Source organism: Marmota flaviventris, chromosome 3 (assembly GCF_047511675.1).
Source record: "Marmota flaviventris isolate mMarFla1 chromosome 3, mMarFla1.hap1, whole genome shotgun sequence".
NCBI lineage: Eukaryota > Metazoa > Chordata > Mammalia > Rodentia > Sciuridae > Marmota > Marmota flaviventris.
The window spans coordinates 5082162-5097256 of record NC_092500.1 but is presented as its reverse complement, the minus strand read 5'-3'; positions in this window follow the sequence as shown (position 1 = coordinate 5097256).

The following is a 15095-nucleotide window of genomic DNA, read 5'->3' as shown; positions in this document are numbered from 1 at the left end:
AGCAAGTGCAGGCAACTTGCCGGAGACCCCAGTGCTGATCAGGAGCAGCTGGGGGTCCGTATGGCACTTCTCGTGCTGCATTCAGTGCTCCTTTCAGGGACAACAGGGCTCAGGGAGGCTTGGCTGTGTGCCAGGGTACCCAGCTGGCGGGCAGAGTGGTGCCAGGGCACATCCTCCAAGCCTGCAGCAGTGGGGTGCCTTGGTCTCCCCATCTGTCACACAGGCATCTGTGCCCTCCCCCCCTTCAGGGGACATGGTCTGAGCTGCTGAACTTACCTCAAGGACCAGGCGAGGGTCCTGACCAATGGCTAGAGGGCACCAGAGACACCTCAGCTAGTGAGGTCAGGGCCACCGGGAGGGCGGGGGAGGCGGCAGCCAGGGCACAGGGTTGGAGCAGGGTCTCTCACGGCCTCTGGCACAGCACAGAGCAGAGCTCCACCCTCCAAGTCCAAGGATTGAGACAGGACAGGACAGGCGAAGAAGACTTCACCCAGCCCCTGGCAGGCCATCCCCAGAGGGGACGTGACCATCTGCCTAGGACAAGGACCAGAGAGGTGAAGAAGCAGGTGGGGGACCCAGGGGAGCAGGATTGGGGCTGGGAGGTGCAGCCAGATCTGGGGAACTCAATTCTCAGGCTGTGCTAAGAGGGCCAGTCCCCTCCCTCCCTGCAGGCAGAGCCTGGGATGTTGGCAGTCAGGGCCCCAGGGGACAGAGAAAGGGAGGGGAGGGGCCGGAGGCAGTGGGCTGTGGACGGTGTGCGTGGTTGTGTGTGCACGATTGTGTGTATGGAGTGTGTGTGGTGAGCCTCGCAAGGGTGAGCTGTGGGGGTGTGATGGAGGCGCTGGCATGCGGGGTGGGGGGGCCGCACCTCCCGAGTGGGCCCAGGCGCGCGCGCGTGTGTGTGTGTGTTCTCCACGCATGTAGTGGTCGTGTGTCTCTCTGTGAGAGAGCTGGGCGTGCGGTGCGTTCAGGGGACCCCTAAAGCTGTGTCACCCAGTGGGCCCCCATGGCCTGAGCAGGGCCCTGTGCCACAGAGGGGAGGTGCCAAGGCCGCTGGTGACAGCAGGAAGCGCAGCCTCTGCCTGCCCCTTCTACAGGGGACATGCACATCCCTCCCTACCTGTGGGTGGCCTCCTGCACATCATCCAGAGGTGGCCCTGTGGCCTCCTCACACCCCATGCCCCTCCTTCCACGGTGCCCCCTAGGCCCTACCTTGCTTCTCCCCAGCAGGGTGTCACCACATCAGGCCGCAGATTTGTGATTGGCCCTAAGCGGGGGGGGGGGAGCCGCTGCAGCTCTCTAGGTCCCAGGTCCCCCAAGGGGCTCCTGCTCTTCCTGGAGGCCAGGGACTTTGGAACTGATGGGTGTGGGTGTGAATCTCCCCCTGGCCACTCACCAGGTGACTGTGGGCAGGTGACCATGGACTGGGTTCCCTTTTCCCAGCCTCTGTACACTGGTGCCCCAGGGCTGGGCGATCTTGACCAGGTGACCAGGTGACCTTGGAGCCTAAACAGACGGGAGTTCACCGCTCACGGTTCTGGAGGCAGGAGGCCATGGCCAGTTCCTGGGCCCAGTTTCTCTGCAGGGCCGAGCTCCTCGGGGAATCTAGGGAGGCCCTCCCTGGCCCTCCAGCTCCTGGTGGTGGCCGCAGTGTCCTTGGCTGGTGGCTGCATCACTGTAGTCTTCCAGGCCTGCGTCTCCACACGCCCTCTGCTCCTCTTTGTGGGCTTCCTGGGGTCCCAGTCCTCTGCCTCCCTCAGGAGGGTCCAAGTGACCACCTGGGCCACCCAGGGACCCCAGCTGAGCTCCCATCTCTGCGTCCTCAACCCAGTTCCTATGACAAAGGGCATTTTCCCTTCTTGCCATATAAGACGGCACCCAGGGGCTCCAGGCTCTCTTTGTGGGCTGGGGGAGCACTTCCCAGCTCCCCCTGCACCTGCAGGAGTGGGGCGCGCGGCGCGCACACACCCTACAGCAGGGCGGTGCTGGGTCCAGGGGGCTGGGCCTGGAGGCCCGAGGGAGTGGCACAGCCACCCGGCTGGCTTCCCCCGCACCCTGTCCCCTGCCCCACTTCTGAGCACCTGCCGCCAGCGACGCGCCCTGCGCGGTGCGCCCCGCCGGCCGCCCCGGCCTTATTTACTATTCCCCTGCCTTCGGAGGCCCGCTCCCCCGCAGACGCCGCTGCTCACCGGGCGGCGGGCGGCCGATGACTCATGCCGTCTCCCAGGAGCGCAGCCTTTTCAAAGGGCTGGCTGGGGAGGAAGCTAAATTTAAAGCCAGGCTTCCCGAGAAGATCACCTGCCACGTCAAAATCGCTGCCATTTAATTACAAGTTGGGCCCCAGGCGTTCCACCTCGGTCGCCAAGCCCCGCCTCCGGGGGCGGGGCTTGGGGGCTGTGACAGGGTTTGGGGGGCAGGGGACGCGCCTCCCCACCTGCGCTCCCTCTGGAGCAGCGGTCACCCACCTCCCAGGCCTCCAGGCCGTCCCTCCTGTTCATGGTCTTGGGATGTCACCTCCAGGCCCCTGGCCCTAATTCAAGACCTAAGGCAGGGACCCCAGGGCTCTGCTGGAGTGGAGTGAGGCCTGCCCCCTGCTCAGGGTCAGGGGCCGCTGCCGGCTGGCCCTGGACCTTGGACGGAGTGGGGGAGGGGTGCAGCCGGTTCCTTACTGACCCAAGGCCGAGGAAGGAGGCCCCGGAGGAGATGGAAGCCCAGGCAGGGCCTGCTTGACCCCTCCATTCTTGTGCCTTTGTCTGTAGGGGGGACCAGCTGCCCTTCTCCCAAATGATGGAGGAACTGCGCCCCCCCACCCCCCGCCCCCGTGTCTGGAGGCCGGGCAGCCAGGGTCAGGACCGCTGTAGTGACAGATGCTGAGCCTCAGCCCCGTCCCTGCCCTCCGAGCTCATCTGCAGGATGTGGGTGGTCCTAAGGTGCAGAGCGGGCTCCCTGTGCAGATGCCAACTGTCCCGGAGACCTGGGCATGCAGGTGCAGGGAGCTGGGCATGGGTCCAGGGGCCTCCCGGGCCAGATGCACACAGAGTCGGAACCAGAGACCAGCTCTCTGCACAGTCTGCCACTCAGCCTCAGGCCCCTCCTCCCTGCTCCAGAGCCGGCCTCCCTCCTGGCCACGTGTGTCGCCCAAGTTCCCTCCTCTGGCCCTGGCAGATGCCCAGGCAGGACCGCCTCGAACCCCACCAGCCTTGCCCACTGCTACCTCGAGACGCTGCTGCAGGGAGAAAGGGAGCCTGTGGGTTAGTCAAGGGCACTGAGCAGCTGACCTTGGGACAAGGAGGTGACTGGGCGCACCGGCCACCTCACAAGAGCTCTTTAAAAGCAGAGTGTGTGTCGGGGGGTGGGTAGCAGCACCCAAGAGACCCCAGGTGAGAGGGGCCGGACTCCAGGTGTCTGGGGCAGGACAAGAGGGGGCTGCCGTCTGACACGGTCCCCATCAGACCTGGATTCCGTCCACACCACAGTGACCTGGGGGACAGTTTCTTCCCCAGCCCCCAGGAAGGGGCCCACCTGACAGCACCCTGCCGCCAGCCGGGGAGACCCAAGTGGCGGGGCTGCTGCGTCCCCTGGCCTTCTGGCTGCAGCAGGGACAACATTCCGGCCAGCACAGCGCTGACCTGGCCACCCTCTGCTCACCGACGCCCACAGGATGGAGCCTGGGGTCCTGCCAGGCCACCACTGCAGGGAAGAAGGGGCACAGCACCCAGCAGCCAGGAGGAGCGGGCAGCAGGGCCCTGCCACCTGCGTGGGCAGCAGAGCCCCGGAGACGAGCCCGACCCCAGGCTGCCCGCTGGCCTGCTGGCCCCGAGCCCTCAGGTGCCCCCACCAGGCTCACAGGGGGAGCACGTCTGCCACCAGCACTGCAGGGTGCGGGGGCTGCAGGGGACAGCCACCGGGAGACCCCAGGACTGGACCCTGGCTTGGCCTCCCCAGACTCCGTTTCCTCACATGCACACGGTGACACCAGGCTCTGCTCCTGGTGACCTGAGCTAAGTCACAGAGAGCCCAAGGGTGTCACATCCTGTCCTTATGTCACCACAAGGAACTGTGGAGAGAGGTGACACCTGAGGTGGCAGCCTGGCTTCCAGGCTGCCCCAGCCGCGGAGCAGCTGGTGACGTGGGCTGTGTCCCCTGGTGACTTCCCACAGCCTTGCCACCTCATCTGTCAAGCGCAGTGGGCAGGGAGCACCCGTCCTGCTGGACGTGAGTGTCCACCCGCACCTCGGGAGCCCCCAGCTTGAGGGTGGACGGCAGGATCCTGTCAACCCCGCCCGCCCTCGTGTCTAAGCCGTCTTCCCGGGCTGGCGGCCGAGCAGAGACGAGAATTAGTTGATGCACATTGATGCTTGAGCCCAGTGCGGGCATCAGGCCCTCCCCACAGAGCCCGGCTCTTCCTGGACAGGCCTTGGGGAGCAGCCATGACAACAGCGATTGTGGTCACCAGCTCCTGCAGGAGCCTCTCGTTTACCAAGTGCCCCCACGACCATGACGCCTCACAGAGGCCACGCCTTCCTCTCCGAGCTGCAGCAAGGGGGCCCAGAGAGGTTGTGTCATGGGCCAAAGGCCGCACAGCTCCTGAGAGGCTGGACTGGGGCATCTCTGCCCGGGCTTCTCCCATGGCCACCACAGCGCCTAGGCAGGTCACTAACTGCCCCAAGGGTGCGCTCCGCCCTTTCTCCTTAGGTTGGTCTGGGGCACAAATGTGCCTTTTCTCTTCTCTCCCGGCCGGGCACAGAGTATTGGCTCAATAAACGCCTGTTAGGGCTTCTGCTCAGGGGGTGCCTTGTGCCCTGTGGTGCCACCCAGACGGCCTCCGGAGTCCTCAGTCACCCCAGAAGTCACTGCTACGCATTCTCACGTGACTTGCCCAGGGTCAGAGGTCGAGCTGGGATTGACCTGGGTCTGTCCCCCCCACCTGGCCCGACTTCAGCCTGGAGCAAGGCCAGCTGGCTCTGCCCCCGGGCCTCAGTTTCCCCCTCTGTGCCCGCTCTTGCTCGGCCCCTCGGCGGGCCGCTGCGTGATCTGGGGCTCGGCCCCGCGCTCCAGCTGGTTGGCTGCAGCGGGTTGTCCAGGGGTCAGCAGCTCTGGTCCCTGAGGCCCAGGCGGAACCCGGCCTCTTGGGTCTTGCTGGGCGTCCTTTCCTGTTGGTGTGGACTGATGGGCTTGGCCTCGCGGAGCGGCCTCTGCTATTGCAAAACCCTGTGTTCCACGAAGCCCAGGGAAAGGAGACCCTCTGGCGGAGGCTCAGCCTTTGGAATTCCATCCTGGGGAGGCTCCCAGTGGGGAGGGCTGCCAGGCTGGGCAGCAGGGCGGAGCCGCAGCCCTGGCCCGTGGCCCCTGGCCTGTGTGGCTGTGTGCCAGCTGCCGCCAGGCCACTGGGCACCTCTGTGGTGAGTGAGACCCTCTGGCAGCTGCCCCAGGGCCCGACGGGCGTGGCCAGGGTCAGAGGGCTGAGGCAGAGCGTGCCTGTGGCCTAGGACACCAGCACACCCCATCTGGGCTCTCCTGGATGACCAGGGCCAGCCACGCCCGCTTCCCTTGGCAGAGGGGAGAGGAGAGGAGTCTGCTTTCCAGGCTCAGGGACCTGCCCACAGCCTGCCATGAGCAAGGCGTTATTTTTGTACCATTTCAGCTAAGGGCAGGGAGGATCAGAGTGGTTAAGCAGCTTGCCAAGGCCACACAGCGGGCAGCTGGAGATTGCACGCCTTAGCCTTCCTCCCTGGGTGCGAGTGGGCCTGGGCAGAGTCACCGTGTGCCCCCGTCTCTCTAGACCCCTGCCCGGCCCCAGAGAGGAGGCAGCCACCTGCCCCAGAGCACCTGGGGTGGCCTGGGCACCCCCTGCTGAGTTGCGGCCCAGAACCTGGACCCGGCGGTGACTTTCCAAGACCCACGTGGCCCCTGCTGCAGGCCAGGAGACAGGGTCAGGAAGGGCAGGACTCGCCCAGCGTCCCCAGCACGGCAAGGCCACCTTGCCAACTTCCTGTCCCCCTTAGAGTGACAGGTACAGCCGCCAGACTCCTGGCTCTGCCTCCCACCCGAGCCTCGATCCCTCATGTCAGAAAGAGGCCGGGGTCCCTCCTTTCAGGGCCCTGGGATGACTGATCACCCAAGGCCATGTCACCCATGCCTTGGATCAAAGCCCACGCAGAGCAGGGAGTCTGTGCCCTGTCCCCACCCTGCCAGCTAGGAGCCTGGGCCCCAGTGTGGCGCTTGGCGGCGAGCACTGAGGCTCCAGCTGCTGCTTAGGGACAGGGCCTGCGTGGAGAGGTGCTGAGAGGGCTGTGCTGGGCAGCCACGTTGCAGGCAGACATCACAACGGACCCGCAGGGCTCCAGGCCCTCTCGTCACGCCCAGGCCAGGGGGGCTCGCGCTGCAGCCCGTGGCTCCAAGGGCCACACCCAGGAAGACCTTGAGACCCTCGGTCAGGCACAGGAGATGGTGTCAGCGGGACTCAGGCTGGGTGAGACTGCGCCCGTCACGGGGCTGCTCCCCGGGCAGCTCCCGTGGCTGAGCACCGATGTGGCCTGCTGTCGCTGTCCAGCGTGAGCCCTGCCCTGCACGGGCAGCACTGTGGCTTGCCAGGCCCCTGGGGTGCACTGGCCTTGACGTTTGAAGGTTGGGGTCCCCACTCCCTCACAGTGCCCTGGACTGGCCTCGTGGGTGGCGCAGTGTCCCTGTGGAGCCCAAGTCTGATTGCAGCTGCTGTCCCGGGCGCTGGACACACCTTGACTGTGATGGGACCTCTGTCCCCAGCACACCCACTGTCAGAAAACGCTGCTGGGAGCAGCTCGTGGGGCCCGCGTTGCCTCCTGCGTCAGTAAAGTGGGGACCCCAACCAGTGTGGGGACCTGGGGCAGCACCTGGGAAGGGCAGGCAGAGGGGTGGGGACACTCACTGGTGGCCACTGGGGCCTCCCTGGGCTCTGGGGCCAGAAGAGGGAGCAGGGGGGTCGGACGGGCCCCCACCCCTGCCTGGGTGGGCTCGAACCCCTCACCGGGGCTGCTGCGTGCCAGGACCTCCCCCACGGGTGCCCCTTGCCCCACACCTGGCCGTCTCCCGCCTGGACTGCCCCCTCTGGCCCTCTGGGCCATCCTCAGTGGGACCCAGGGCTGAGTGAACCCCCATCTGACCGTGTCACCCTCCTGCCCAAGGCCCTGCTGGGCTCCCTCTGCCTTCAGGGCGCCTGGTCCACCTCCTGCCCTGGGGCAGCTCACCCTCCCGGCTGCTCTGAAGAGGCTGCTCGCAGGCCCGCGCCCAGCGCCATGTGTCCAAGGCCTGGACGGCTCTACGGCTCTGGCCTGCTGTCCTTGGCCACCCAGCTCCGTCCTGTCCTCTTCTGGGAGCAGCCTGAGCTCCCACCAGTCTCTGCCCCTCTGGGATACTGCCCACTCAGCCCTGGCCGTCACGGCCGGGGGACCAGGCTGTTCCCAGCTTGGCTGGGTCACCCCAGTTTCCCCCCACGGGGCCCAGCCCGGACCTGCACCGTGTGTGGAGCTGCCCGGGTGGTCCTGGGCCGGCCACCTTGGGGTCAGGGACCACTGGGCGCCCCTGCAGGCTCTCCAGGCCTGGTGCAGCCTGGCCACGTCAGCAGCTGGCACCGATGCATTATTAACAAGCACATTTGTCACTTGCCTTGCCTGAGAGAGCGTCCCCAGCTTTAATTAATTCTCCCCACACCCCAAGTGCGGCTGCTCTTCCCACGGCAGATAATGATGTGTGAAGTCGCCTGGTCCAGCCGGGAGGGTCACTGCAGCCGTGACGAGGGCCGTCGCCTGCCGGCCTCCCCTCTGCCGGCCTCCCCTCTGCCGGCCTCCCCTGCGCCCACAGGTGGGCCCGAGGCTTCAGCCTGAGCACTGTGCATCACGTCCCAGAAGCAGACACAGCTCACTGCCCCAGCCTCACAGCCCTGTCCCTGGGGACGATGGCCAGGTGGCTTTGCAGAGGAGCAGAGCGTCTGGCAGAGCGGAGGTGCTGGGGACAGCCCCGCAGCGTGGCTCCCGCAGGTGGAGAACTGCGGTGGGGAGAAAGCCGCCCCCTCAGATGGCCTGTCCCTCCCCTCCCCTCTGGCTGTTGGGGCAGAGGCCCCTGTTGACAGGCCGTGGCTCCCGTCGTTGGGGCCTCGCAGCCACACCCTGCGCACGTGTGGAGATGACGGAGGCCGGGCGCCGGGGGGTGCTGTGGGCGGGCGGGCGGCAGGGACAGCCGCGAGGAGCCGTGGGTGAGGGCTGAGGAGGGGGCGGTAGGCACTGGAGCGGCTGTGGCTGGGGCTGGACGGGGTACGGGTGAGTGGTCAGTGCAGGGGTCAGGGAGCACGACGGTCGCTGTGGCTGCTGTGCCTGGAGGCGCCAGGTCCTGCCACGGCCTGTGGCCAGGAGAGTCCGCCACGGAGCCACGGCGCTCAGGCCCCGGCGAGAGGGGCGCAGCCTCTGTGGAGCCCTCAGCCTCCGCCTCTGGGCCTCCTGAAGTGCCCGCCTCGGCTCTGCGAGGGCAGCCCTCGTGTCGTTTAAGGGATGGTGACCAAACACGCCCTGTGTCCTGCAGACTCCAGCTTCTCATCCGAATGTCACCAGCTGCGCGTGGTTGGGTCCCCAGGTGTGGAGCCCACGGGCCTGGACACGGCAGGGACACGGAGAGGCGGCGCCCACCAAGCTGCTGGACGCTGTTCCGGCGTCTTACACCTTGACCAGCCCGTTTTGTGCGGGAACTGGGCTGAGTGGTGGGGCCTGGGTCTGGGCAGGGGGCAGGCAGCCGGGAGGGGAGAGGAAGGGGCAGGCGCTGGGCACGGAGGGCGGGAGGGGCCTGGTACCTGCTTCTCTGTCCCCCGCGGGAAGGGCCTCCCTACCCATCAGACACCCCCTCAGGAAGCAGGGCTGGCCCCTGGTGGCCTCGGCCCCCGAGTCTCCACCACCTCTTGCTGGGTTTCGCCCCCAACCCCCCTTCACTCCCCTGACCCCTCACATGGCCACCACCTGGTGCCCACAGTCCTCACCTGTCCCCTCCCAGCCTGAGCCCTTCTCTGGCTGCACAGCCCAGGGACACCAACCCTGCTCTATCGATGTCACACATCCGGCACCACGTCAGGCCGAGTCCTCGGGGTCCCTCCTGGCAGCTCCTCTCCAGATCCCAGAGAGCCCGCCCACCACCCTGCCCAGCACCCGCCACCCTGAGGCCTTCCCAGAGCTGCCACCAAAGCCCCCGAGGTCATGTCAGTGCCGCCCCTCCCCCACCCGGCCAGCCTCACTCCTGTAACGGAGGCTCAGAGGGGACGGGTCCTCACCCGGGGCCACCCCGCAGGCTCACGGAGGCCTGCGGGGTGTTTGTGTGTGTCCGGCTGTGCCCACCCTTCCCGCCGGGCAGTGTGACCCCCAGGTACAGAAGGAGCTCTTCATGGATGAACCGTTTATTCCACAGGTTTATGTGGGTCCTACCCTGCGCCAGGCAGCGGCCAGGAGCCAGGGCGCACCGGGGACAGGGCTCCACCAGGGCCTGCCCCAGGACCTTGGCACCTACCAGAGGACAGTGACCAAACGTCGCATGTCTGTCTAAATGACAGCCAACAGGACAGGCCACAGGGCCTCGGGGACAGCGCCGTCCTCTCACCCCGTCCCCTGCAGCCAGGTCCTGTGGGCACGGCTGAAGCCCTTACTTCCCTCTCTGGGACAAGCAGGTGACCTTGCTCCTCCAGGCCTGGCCCCTGAGGACCTAAGCACAGCCTGAGAAGCTGAGCTTCCTGCCGCCCTGCGCCCTGTAAGTACCGCTGCCCTGTGCCCGCGGCTGGCGGGAGGGAGCCGGAGCCGGAGAGCGCCAGCCCAGAGCTCTGCTGCCCCCGAGGTCCCTGGAGGATGGGGAGGGTGACCCTGGCCCAGCCACTTGCCATCAGGGTGACCTTCAGCCTCTGCAAGTTCATCATTTGTGTCTTGACGATGCCACCTCCGTGTCCCCTCAGAGCCGCCTGTCCCCGACAAAGCTTGTGGAAACCCGTCACATGCAGCACATTAGGGCCCTGCTGATCCGACCCCGAGGGCTTCAGGGGCCAGGAGGACACGGGGTCTAGCCTAAGGCGACACAGCAGGGCCAGAGGCTTCCCGGTGCAGCAGGGGATTCTCACGTCAGCTCCTGCACCCTCCTGCTGTGTGACCCTGGGGGTGCCCCTTGCCTTCTCTGAGCTTCCTCACACAAAAAACAAGGAACAGGAGTTCCCAGGCTGCAGAGGCCCATCCTCGAGGAGAGGCTCACCGTCGTCACGCTGACTGGCCTTCAGTGACCCTGGCCCCGCTCTCCAAGCCAGCCAAGGTGAGGACACCTGGGAGGGGCTGGGCAGGACCGGGCTGTGCCACCTTCGAGGCAGCTCCCAGAGCTAGGAAAAGGGGCCAGAGGGACACCTGGGCCCCTCCCCCCGCCGTCCAGCGGGAGGAAGCCCTGCCGTGCAGGGACCGTCCAGAGCCTCCGCGTCCACCATTCCTGGCCGCCCTGCTCGGCCACTCAGCCGCCTGCCTGTCCTTTGAGCACTGAGCGGGGACAAATGGGGACGTGTCTCAGGCGCTGAGAGCCGCCGCTCGCCCCCAGGACGTGGTCTTCCCTGGGGAGGTGGCCGCTCTGGCCACCGCGGGCCTCCCTGGCCGGCAGGGCAGAGCCTCCTGTGAACAGGCACCAAGGAAGGAGATGGGGCACAGGCCTGGCCGGCAGCTCGGGGCCAGCTCAGGGCGGACACTGTCCCCACCCTCTGCTGACCTTATGGAGAGGACTGCTGTGGCTTGAGTGTGTCCCCAAAGGGCCACCAGCAGGGAGCTTGGTCCCCAGTGTGGCAATTTGGGGGCACTGGGGTCTCTGAGAGGTGGGGCCCAGTGGGAGGTCCTCAGGTCATGGGGGCAAGACCTTGAAGGGGTCAGGGGGCTTTGGGACCCCTGAGTTCTTGTGACTTGTTATAAGAATGAGGCTGGTGCCCGCCTCTCGGGCTTCCTGGATTTTGCGGGGGACCCCCCACTCTGTCTTTGCCATGGGTTCCTTCCTGAGCCACACGATCTTCTCTGGACTTTCAATCTCCACAATTCTGAGCTAAATAAATCTCCTGTCTTTACAAGGTTAGCCTGCCTCAGGTATTTCATTATAGTAGCAGAAAACAGACTGATACAGGGAGCCAGGAGGCGACGCGGTCACGTATAGCTTTCTCTAAACCTAGTCAGGACTAAGATTTCTGGGACACAAGGAAATGTGAGGTGGGTGGCAGGCTCAGGGGTGAGCATTAAGGACAAACATCGCGCTGGACATTTGTAAAATCCGGCCTCCACCCAGAGGTGCCCACACATTTTTCTCAGAGGTAACCACTTCCTGCCGTCACCTGGTGACGTGGGGTGGCTGTCGCAGGTGACTTGGAGCCATTAACTCACTCGTTTCTCTTATCGTCCTGGGAACGGTGGGCCTTGTTATCCCTGCTTCACACACAGGCTGAAGGACGGCCGGGTCCTGCGGCCACTGAGCCGGGAGCTGGGGTCACTGTGGGAGGGGAGGGCAGACGCGGTCAAGGTGCAGGGCAAGTGGAGTGAGCCCCGCGGGGACCCAGCAGGGGTCCAGAGGGGTCCCTCAAGCCCTGCGCCATGTCCCCCACCCTCGGCACACAGAGGGGACGAAACCTCTTGTTTCCCGACCCCAGTGGCTCCCAGTACGACGTCCCTTGTCCTGCGCTGAAGGACGACCACGGGTCAGGTCCCCGGGCCAGCTTCTCCAGGTCCTGTGCGCCTTGGAGGCAGGGACTGTGTCCCCACGTTCCCGCCCCAGCGCCCTGCCCCAGGCTCCGCGTGGCACCTGTGCCAGCCCCTCCCCAGCCCTGGACGCGTCCTATCTCAGGCCACTCGCCTGCCACTCACGGCAGACACTGCTCAGGGCCATTTTACAGATCCAGAGACCAAGGGCCAGAGGGCTCAGAGCCCGAGGAAGGTAAGTACCCGGGGCAAGCGCCCTGACCGAGTGGGCCACCCCGAGCCACCCGCCTCCCGGCACCTGGCTGTCGAGTGCTGAGTGACTGAATGGACAGGCGGCTCTGTGGCTGTCCACCCGGGATCCAGCAGGCCACTGTCCCCAGCCCAGCTCCTCACTGTGAACGGGCTCCCCTCCCACCAGGCCCTGGGCCCTGTGGTTGGAGAGCTGCTGAGGGGTAACCGAGGTGACCTGGCTGTGGGGAGGGGACACAGGGGGCCGTCTGCACCGGGGCCTGGCCCAGCGCCAGGTCAGATGGGAGGTCTCGTCTCCCTCCTTCCCCGTCCCCGTCCCCGTCCCTGTCCCCAGCAGCTGGCCAGCAGCTCCCGCTGAGCAGGCTGCAATTCGCGGGAAAGTGCTCGGAGCAGCGTCCAGGCTCCCGTCCAGGACGTGAGGTCGTGCTGACCACTCAGTGTCTCTCTGCTGGGACAGTCCCAGCCTCCCAGAAGGGCTGGGCCCAGCTGGACATGGGACGCTGGCCGGAGGGCGAGAGGGTTCCCTGTGGGACGGGAGCCTTCCCTCCCGCTGGCCACGGCCGCTGGACGGCACCCAGCACCTCCAGGGCCTCCCGGGAATCCCGTCCGTCAGGTGCTGCTTGAGCCAGGGCTGGAGCCAGCTGTCTGCTCTGGGCTGGCCGAGAGGCAAGCGGTCCTGGTCACCAGAGGGGCGCAGCGTGGGAGGAGCCTGGAGCCCCGGCTGAGGACACGGAGGCCGGGGGACCAGCCTGGGCCTTCCTGATGCTGCCTGTCAATCACCACAGCCTGCGCCTGGGCCACAGCCTCATGAGGATCAGGGTGCCCACCTCCTGCGGAGGGACCCCAGCCCTGGAGGAGGAACGGGCCACCGACTGACCCCCTCCTAGTCAGCACAGGGAGGGAGACAGGTGTGGGGGACCTGTCACAGGAGCCATCCCTGGGGAAGCACTGGTCCCCGAAGGTCCCTGTCCTGGGGGCTTCCCGGGGCTCTGGCTGGCCCCTGCTGCCTGGGCTGGGTTATGGACGTCCCTGTCTGGGACAGCTTCTCCCTCCAGGCCTTGGTGGAGGGGAGGTCTCCAGGCAGCAGGCTGGACGTGGGGCTGGGGACAGCGTGGTAGGCTGAGCAAGCCTGGGCTGAGTTGGGCAGCAAAGCCAGCCTGAGAGGCCAGCGCTGGCCAGGGAGACTGGCTCTCACATGCCTCCTCCTCTGGGGTCCAGGCAGACACGAGCAGGTGGAGGCCACCTTGGTGGTCAGCGGAGGCCTGGCCGCTGTGATGGTTGGCCTTGGCGTCCCTCCAGCCAGGCCAGAGGTGCAGGGCCCCGCCTGGGCCTTCCTGGATGCTGCCCGTCAGAGCCACGGCTCTGTGCTGGGGCCTCCATTGGGGCAGCGAACCCCGACCTCGACACCGTCCCGGGGACCTCCTGGGCTCCCACCCGAGGTCTGGGCTGGGACAAGGGGTAAGGGTCTCATTCTTGCAGTCCAGTTAGACCCAGAAACTAAGGCAGAGGGAGGCACTGCCCACCAGGGACCCACAGAGGGGGTCTCCAGAGATGCTCAGGAAGCAGACCCCAGCTCACAGCCGCATCGGGCCCCAGCCAGGCCCCGGGGGTCAGGACCACACCCACACTGGGGAGGGGGAGGGAGGCCAGGGGAACTGACCAGTCCCTGGCCCTGGGCCACGCCTCGCTGGACTCGGGGAGACGAGGCTCTGGGTTCAGAGCGTCTGAAGGTTAAGGTGAGACTCGCCTGGACTCTGAGTTGTCCAGTGGTGCCTGGAGGAAGCCTGGGGGCACACACCAGGGCGGGAGGGGGTTGGTGGGGGGACGGGGGAGGGGGTGCCAGGGAGGTTGGGGGCGGCGGGCATGGTGCCGCCCTAGGAGGTGTTCACCGAGGGGTGAACGGCACTGGCCAGCGTAGGGTCTGGACGTCGGTCCCCCAGGTTCACCTGAGGGCTTCCTGACCACGGTGGGCTGGCATCAGGAGGTGGGGCTTTGAGAGGTGGTGAGCTCAAGGGGCCGGTCCCTCCTTATGGGACTAGTGTCCTGGAAGAAGAGACAGGTCTGTCACCCCCTGTGAGGACAAGGCAGGAGTGTGAGCCAGGTGTGAGCAGCCGCACCTCAGGGCAGACCTCAGTCCCAGGCTGCAAACACATGTCTGCTGCGTAAGCCCTGGCCCCTGCCTGCGGTGACCCCTGGCCCCTGCCTGCGGTGGCCCCTGGCCCCTGCCCCCTGTGGCCCCTACCTCTGGTGACCCCTGGCCCCTGCCTCCGGTGGCCCCTGGCCCCTGCCCGCGGTGGCCCCTGGCTCCTGCCTCCTGTGGCCCCTACCTCTGGTGACCCCTGGCCCCTGCCCGCGGTGGCCCCTGGCGTTTTCCGACAGCACCCTGAGCAGACCAAAGCCACAGGACTCTGGGTGTGGGAGCAGGAAGCGCCCATCCACCCCTCAGGAAGGTGTGGGGCTGTCCCCAGGGCGAGGCGGTGGCCTTGGGACAGACAGGGAAAGATGGGAGGGAAGAGCCGGACCCTCCTCCAGCGGACGCAGAGCAGATGGGCTTCCGGCAGGCCTCCCAGCAGAGGCCAGGCCGGGGCCACCCAGGCTGCAGCCCCCCTGCCAGGCCTTGCCCCCTCCAGCCGGGGCAGCCCAAGCCGGGAAAGGGCTCCTTTGTCCTCAGAAGCTGCTCCTGGGACGAGGACACCGAAGACTCACAGGGAAGCCGGCCGTGGCTCCCTAGTGCAGGTCGTGCCCAGTGCACACGCACCCATGCACACTCGCACGCGGGCACTCCCATGTGCAAGCACAGCCACGCCCACCCGCTCACACCCACTCACTCACAGGTCCCAGACCCTCGCTCGTCCTCTGTGCTGGAGGGGCTGCCCTGGGGCACCCCAAACTCCGCCTGCAGCCGGGCGGCCTGGGGCCGGTCTCAGCTGGACGTTGGAGCAGCCGCCTGGAGCCTTCGGGCTGGCAGCCAGCGGCAGCAGCCTCCCCTGCAGGCACGGGGCCAGCGTCCCCACAGTCCCCTGTGCGCGTGGGCCTGAGGGTCGCAGCTCTGCAGGAAGGGAACCTGGGCACCGCCCCCCCCAGCCCTGGCTCTGGCCTCCAGAGCCCCTGCTGAGGGTCCCATCACCCATGGGC